The sequence below is a fragment of the Equus caballus genome, chromosome 9 (assembly GCF_041296265.1).
Source record: "Equus caballus isolate H_3958 breed thoroughbred chromosome 9, TB-T2T, whole genome shotgun sequence".
Taxonomy (NCBI): Eukaryota; Metazoa; Chordata; class Mammalia; order Perissodactyla; family Equidae; genus Equus; species Equus caballus.
The window spans coordinates 28457256-28463958 of record NC_091692.1 but is presented as its reverse complement, the minus strand read 5'-3'; the positions used below and the strand labels follow the sequence as shown (position 1 = coordinate 28463958).

Here is a 6703-nt window from a genome sequence, read left to right as displayed (position 1 = left end):
TTTTAATCAAGAAAGTGTGTTGAACTTTGTCAAATGCCTTTCCTACATGTATTGAGTTAATCATGTGGTTTTTGCCTTTTATTCTATTGAAATGATGTATTACAGTAATTGATTTTCAGGTGTTAAACCAAGTTTGCATTCCTGTCATGGTGTATAGTTATGTTTGTATATTGCTGGATTTGATTTGTTAGTATTTTCTTGGCAACTTCACAGCTGTATTTATAAGAGAAATTGTTCTGTAGTTTTGTTTTCTTGAGGTGTCTTGGTCTGGTTTTGGTATCAGAGTAATACTGGCCTTATAAAATGGGTTAAGAACTGTTTCCTTCTCTTCTAATTTTTTGGAGACTTTGTGAAGTATAAGCGTTAATTATTCTTTAAGTGCTTGGTAGAACTCATCATTGAACCCATCTAGACCTAGAATTTTCTTTGTGGGTAGTTTTTAAAAACAATTATTTTTTAATGAATTAATCAAAATTAATTCAATCTTTATTTATTATAGATGTGCTCGGATTTTCTATTTCTTCTTGTCTTCTTGATAGTTTGTGTCTTTCTAGGAATTTGTCAATTTCATCAGAGCTATCTAATTTGTTGGCATACTGTTGTTCATGGTAATCTCTTATAATCCTCTTTGTTTCTGTAAAATCATTTCTTTTTTATTCCTGTTTTATAATTTGAATGTCCAGTCTTTTTCACTTGGTATATTAGTCTGCTCAGGGTACCATAACAAAATAGCACAGATTGGGTGGCTTAAACAGCAGCAATTTATTTTCTCACAGTTCTGGAGGCTGGAAGTCCAAGACCAAAGTACTGGCTGATTCCATTCCTGAGGACAACTCTCTTCCTGGCTTGTAGATGGCCACCTTCTTGCTGTGTGCTCACATGGCCTTTCCTCACTGTGTGCAGGCAGAGAGAGAGCAAGCTCTCTCATGTCTCTTTTTATAAGGACACTAACCCTATTGGATCAAGGCCCCACTCTTATGACCTCTTTAACCTTAATTACTTCCTAGAGTCCCCATCTCCAAGTACAGCCACATCAGTGATCAGGTCTTCAATACATGAATTTTAAGGAGACACAAACATTCAGTCAAAACACTCCACCCCAATCCCCCAAAATTCATCTCCTTTTTGGATGCAAAATACATTCATTCCATCCCTAAAGCCCAAAGTCTTAATACATTTCAGTGTCAACCCTAAGTCTAAAGTGTGAAGTCTTACCTAAATATTATCTAAATTAGATATAGATGAGACTTGAAGTATGATCATCCTAACACAAATATTCCTCTCCAGCGGTGAACCTGTGATTCCAGACAAGTTATGTACTTCCAGAATACAACAGTGGGACAAGGTATAGGGTAGACATTCCCATCCCAAAAGGGAGAAATTGGAAGGAAGAAAGGGTGGGCCTGATGTGTCCCAAGCAAATTCAAAACCCAGAAGGCAAATTCAGTTAGATTTTAAGTTTCAAGAATAATCCTCTTTGATTTAATGCTCTGCCCTCCAGGCTCAACGGGGTGACAGTTTCACCCCCAAGGCTAGACAAGGCAGCCCCATCCCTTCAGCTCCTCACAGCAGCCACGCCCCTGAGGCACTGGGCAGGGGTACCCAGTCTCCGCTAAACCAGAGAAGTGGCTACTCTTTGAAATTGAGGAGGAACCAGGCTTCCCACTGGGCCTGGTTTGGGAGTTGTGGCCTTGATGGTCTCTGAATCATCATAAGGGTGGGGTCTGATCTGATAGCATTAGTGTCCTTAAGAGACACCAGAGACAGCCCACCCACTCCCCATGCAGGAACCAATGAAAGGCCACCTGAAAACAAAGCAAGAAGATAGCTAGCTGTCTATAAGCCAGAAAGAGACCTCTCACCAGAAACCAAACTGGCTGGAACCTTGAACTTGGACTTTTAGCCTTCAGAACTGTGAGAAATAAATGTTTGTTGCTGAAGCCACATATTTAACCTTGCCAAAGTTTTGTTGATTTTGTTTATCTTTTCAAAGAATCAACTTTTGTTTTTGTTGCTTTTCTTTATTGTTTTGACTAATTTACCTTTGCATTCATTTATTGCAGATACACTTTTTGAATGCTAACCGCTATGATAACGTTCTGGGAATATAGGTGAAAAGTTATATTTCTTTCCCTCATGGAATACATTGTTGTCTGCAATATTGTTAAACTTTAGTGTGAATAAATATCTTGGAAACTTATTTGAAAATGAATATTGCTAGATTATATGCACATAGATTATATTTCATTATATCTAGGTTATGACGCAGCTCAGGTCCTCGTCCATCTAAGGATAATTAGGTGATTATGATGCACTCATTTATGGACAATATATTGACACTTATAACTCTAGTGAGTGAATAAGACACACTAAGACATACTTATGATACAGTGAGGAAGAGCTCTGACAGAGATATGCAGAGGAAGCCAGGAATTATAGAAGCACTAAGAAGAATCAATAGTATTTAGAGGTAAAGTTGAGGGTTAACAGGGAAAACTGTCAGAAGGAAATGATAACGGAGCTAGATTTGAAAAGCATAAGTCAGTGTTAATCAGCTGAAAGAATTGGGAATAGGAAGGCTACCTCAGCAGGGGTGGAGGTCAGGATAAGCAAAGACAAGGAAGGAGAAAATAGCATCATCCATACAGGAAACTCCAGGCAGTCTGATACTGCTGGAGAGTCAAGTGGCTTTTCTGTGGGAATAATTTGTTTAATTCTGCCTTTTTTTCTTCAGGCATCCCTTAACAAAAGTCCTGATCTAGTTTTAGTTAGATCATTCTTTTAAGAAATGTCATTATTTTAAGAAAAACTGTGTGGATTTAGATTTTAAGTTCTTTTTGATTAGGTCATAATGCCATCATCAAGGCACTACCATTCTGGTAGAATTTACTCACCAACTGGTTCATCTGATCAGTGGACTGGCACATCAGGGCAATGGTTTTCAAGAGATGTGAACGTCCAGGTGATGGTGATTATATTAGACTCAACATCTATGCCAGTCAATTAATTAACGGAAAAAGCGAAAACAAGTGCTTTGAGATGATATGTTTTCTGTCCTCTTATCTAGGAGATTATTATATGTACACGTGTCTGGTAAATGGCAAATAGTGGAATTGACAACCTTATCTAAAACCAAAAAAATAAAATAAAACGCAAGAGATATTCCATAATCCTCGATAAATAATTTCTGGTGCACATAAAATATACATTTATATTTTTAGTAGAAACATTTTGAAACCAGATCTACTTGCTTTGCTACTTATCTTCTTGATTTCTCACTTAAAATTATCCTTCTACTCCTGTCATGGAGCTCTTTTCTGTGAAATTTTTGTTAGATCTGTAAAATTAATGTGGGAAAAAGCCAGAATTACCAATTCAGCAAATTTTCCTGTTATGTTTCCAGATCCCTAAGGAGACTTAAAATTCTCCCCTCCATTGGTTATAAAGGTTGTTCTTAAAAGACAAGCTATGGAAAGAGTGATTACAATTAAAAAATGGTATTGCAAGGTCAGATTAAGCCCAGAGCAAGATGTTCTTTTCCTCTTGAGCCACAGTGTGTCCTCTCCACGGAGCGAGGTTTTGTTCCTGGAATCTCAGTGGTGGAGAAAATCCTTAGATGCCTCATCAATTAGAGAATTTTTTTCATTTGATTCCGGCCTTAATCTTAAAATAATGTAATGTTTTGAGTAGCATGTAACTACTTGCTACTTACAGTACTACATAACCAGTGTAACGACTTGTGATAGAAACTATTATTCTCCATCTGGCCTACTCAGGTAAAACTTGAGCACAGGGCATGTCAGGGAGCCTAGGATTCCCTTTCCTGAAGTTCTTTGCATATGCAGAAGGATGCATAGTGGCTGAGGGTGCACTTCTTAAGGCCAGCCGTTCCTCCCCACCACCTTTGTCATACTTTTGAGACAAAATACTGAAAGGTCAAACAATGTTTTGGGATGCTGATGTTTTAAATACATAAAATAGGTGCCTGACACTCAATGTGCTCCTGCTTAAGAGCATTCTTTTACTACTTTCACTGCTTTTACTTAAATATGAAATGCAAAGTCTATACTTGTGGGGCATTAGGCCTTTCTAGAGCTCTGTTTCCTTATTTGTGAAACCAATGTGTTGGACAAATGGTCTCTACTGTTCAGTTCTAAAACTCTATGATTTATCTCACAATATCAAAAAATTGCCCTATTAAAGATAACAGTTATTTACGTTGTCTTACTTATTGATTGTTTATAGATATACGCTCTGAGTAGTGGGCCGGAAGATGCCACATCATTCCCAATACTATGCTGTCTCTAACACAACTGAAATGGGGTGCACCACAGAGCAGGTTTGAATTTGCTGAATACATTTTCATTAAAATAAGGACAGTGATTCCTCAGAAATTGCCTTAATTATGTCTCTCCAAATACCCTGAACAATTTTCTTTATTGATTTATTTCTAATATTAGATCACTCATAATGGGCCACTTACTGAACACTTGTCACCTGGACACAAATGAGGTAAGTATGTTCAAGAAGTGAGCTATAGGAGACTAAACTTGGAGTAGGTAATCAGCCAACAGGGTTATAGGATCATGAGCAATCGTCAAACTTCTGTGGATCTCAGATCTCTCATCTTTTTATAAGTGAGCTTCAATTTAAAATATTCCGTATGTGATTCTCAAATTCCCAATGTTGTGAGATCTTCATTTGGATGGACATACACTCTAATTAATTGTCTGATGGAATCATTTTATTCTTTATTCTCTTTTTTTCTTTTTCAATTATTTTATTGAGGTCATATTGGTTTATAACATGGTGTAATTTGGGGTGTACATTATTATATATCAGCTTCTGTATAGATTGCCTTGTGTTCACCACCAGTAGTCTAATTTTTATCTGTCACCACACATATGTGCCCCTTTATCTGTTTCACCCACCCCCATATCCTCTTCCCCTCTGTTAATCACTAACCTGTTCTCTTTGTCCATATATTTCTCTATGTTCCACATATGAGTGAAATCATACGGTATTCGTCTTTCTCTGTCTGGCTTATTTCTCTAAACATCATACCTTCAAGGTCCATCCATGTTGTTGCTAATGGGATAATTTTGTCTTACCTTATGGCTGAGTAGTACTCCATTATATATATACCACATCTTCTTTATCCACTCATCACTTGATGGGCACGTGGGTTGCTTCCATAACTTGGATATGGTGAATAATGCTACAATGAACATAGGGGTGCTAAGTCACTTTGAACTGTTGATTTCAAGTTCTTTGGATAAATACCCAGTAGCGGGATGACTGTATTGCATGGTATTTCTGTTTTTAATTTTTTTTGAGAAATCTCCATACTGTTTTCTATAGTGGCTGCACCAGTTTGCATTCCCATCAGCAGTGTTTGAGTGTTCCCATTTCTCCACATCCTCTCTGACATTTCTTATTTTTTGTCTTGGTAATTACAGCCTTTCTGACAAGTGTTCGTTTTGATTTGCATTTCCCTCATAATTAGTGATGTTGAGCATATTTCCGTGTGTCTGTTAGCCATCTGTATATCTTTTTGGAAAAATGCCTGTCCATATCCTCTGCCCAGTTTTTGTTGGGTTGTTTGCTTTTGTTGTTGAGTTGTACGAGTTCTTTATATATTTTGGGAATTAACTCCTTGTCAGATATATGATTTGCAAATATCTTCTCCCAGTTGCTGGGTTGTTCCTGATTTCCTTTGCATTGCAGAAGTTTTTAGTTTGATGTAGTCCCATTTGGTTTATTTTATTTTTTTTTGTGCTTATTTTGTCTGAGTAGACATGACATTTGAAAAGATGCTGCTGAGACTGATGTCAAAGAGTGTACAGCCTATATTTTCTTCTAGGAGTTTTATGGTTTCAGATCTTACATTCAAGTCTTTAATCTATTTTGAGTTAATTTTTGTGTATGGTTTCAAGATAATGGTCTACTTTCATTCTTTTGCATGTGGATGTCCAGTTTTCCTAACACTATTTATTAAAGAGACTTTCCTTTTTCCATTGTACATTCTTGGCTCCTTTGTCAAAGATTAGCTGTTTATAGATTTTTGGTTTTATTTTTGGACTTTCAATTCTGTTCCATTGATCAGTGTGTCTGTTTTTGTGTCAGTACCATGCTGTTTGGACTTCTGCAGTTTGTAGTATATTTTGAAGTCAGGGATTGTGATACCTCCAGCTTTGTTCTTTTTTCTCACGATTGCTTCGGCTATTCAGGGTCTTTTGTTGTTCCATATACATTTTAGGAATCTTTGTTCTATTTCTGTGAAGAAGGTCACTGGGATCTGATTGGGCTTGCGTTGAATCTGTAAATTGCCTTAGGTAATATGGACATTTTAACTATGTTTATTCTTCTAATCCATGAGCGTGGAATATCTTTCCATTACTTTATATCTTCTTTGACTTCTTTCAACAATTAGTTATAGTTTTCAGTGTATGGGTCTTTCACCTCCTTGGTTAAATTTACTCCCTAATATTTTATTCTTTTTTGTGGTTGTAAATGATATTGTATTTTGACTTCTCCTTCTGCTGGTTTGTTACTAGTGTATAGAAATACAATTGATTTTTGTAACTTGTTTTTGCACTCTTCAACTTTACTGTAGTTGATTATTTCTAATAGTTTTCTGATGGATTCTTTGGGGTTGTCTATATATAGAACCATGTCATCTTCAAAGAGAGTTTCACTTCTT

The 6703-nt window shown here is 36.6% G+C and overlaps 1 long non-coding RNA gene across 1 annotated transcript; it reads left to right on the top strand.

Moving 5' to 3' along the window:
• The first annotated feature begins 2873 nt into the window (after positions 1 to 2873).
• On the top strand, positions 2874 to 4512 carry LOC111775086 (uncharacterized). Its single transcript, XR_002810584.2, has 3 exons — positions 2874 to 2962; positions 4246 to 4339; positions 4461 to 4512. It is a non-coding gene; the product is annotated as an uncharacterized lncRNA (long non-coding RNA).
• The last annotated feature ends 2191 nt before the right edge of the window (positions 4513 to 6703 follow it).